The 982-nt window shown below is 44.5% G+C and overlaps 1 non-coding gene across 1 annotated transcript; it reads left to right on the top strand.

Moving 5' to 3' along the window:
- The first annotated feature begins 639 nt into the window (after positions 1-639).
- Positions 640-777, top strand: LOC119924639. Its single transcript, XR_005449341.1, has one exon. It is a non-coding gene; the product is annotated as a small nucleolar RNA SNORA7 (small nucleolar RNA).
- Positions 778-982: the final 205 nt, after the last annotated feature.

A 982-nucleotide genomic window follows, 5' to 3' on the forward strand; every position in this document is an offset into this window, starting at 1 on the left:
ATTATTAAGTTCCTCCCCTGCACAGTAATGAATAAAAATCACCTCATGCAGAACATTTTATGCTCCCCCCTCCTCTTTTATTAAACTTTAGGTAGTAATAATCTATAAAAAGAATCACCAAGTGATCCTGGTTCATAGCTGGGGTTCTGTGTGTTTTCCTCCTTTATCTGTGATTGACAAAGTGATGGGAAAGGCTATCAGAGCACTTAATAATGCTTAAAGCAGGTATTAATCAATCAATCATTTATTGAGCACCCATTATGTGCAAAGCACTGTACTAAGTGCTTGGGAGACCACAGTGCAAAAGAATTGGCAGGCACCTTCCCTATCCACAACGAGCTTACAGTCTGTAGTCTATAGACTATGGTTTATAATTATAGTCTGTATTTATAATATATAATTTAAAGATGTATGTAAGCATAGTGGAGAAGCAGTGTTGTCTAATGGATAGAGCACAGGTGTGGGAGTCAGAAGGACCTGGGTTCTAATTCCAGCTCCACCACTTGTCCCCTATGTGACCTTGGGTGAGCCCCTTAACCTCTCTGTGTTTACCTCAACTGAAAAATGGGGATTAAGACCGCAAGCCCCATGTGGGACTGGACTGTGTCCATCTGATTATCTTGTATCTACACTAGCACTCCCCTCTCAGGGTCGCACCTGGAGAGTTTCCAGTACTCCACCAGTCTTAGCTTTGGGAGGGAGAGTCAGGCAGAGGCATACCCATTCCAATCCTAGATTGGCCAGTGGCTAGCGGGAGGAAGGCAATCTGCTACAAGTCAAAACTCACCCATGCTGGGCAGCAGAGGCACGGTAGAGAGTCAAGGGCAGAAACTCAAGATTATTGCTCAGAAGAAGGCAATGGTAAACCTCTTCTGTATTTTTACCAAGTAAACTCTCTGGATACACTACGAGAACGATTGCAGGTGGAGAGCGGGGTGTTCAGGGAGAGAGGTGTCCATGGTGTCGCTATGGGTCAGAAGCA

This window comes from Tachyglossus aculeatus, chromosome 2 (assembly GCF_015852505.1).
Source record: "Tachyglossus aculeatus isolate mTacAcu1 chromosome 2, mTacAcu1.pri, whole genome shotgun sequence".
Lineage (NCBI taxonomy): Eukaryota > Metazoa > Chordata > Mammalia > Monotremata > Tachyglossidae > Tachyglossus > Tachyglossus aculeatus.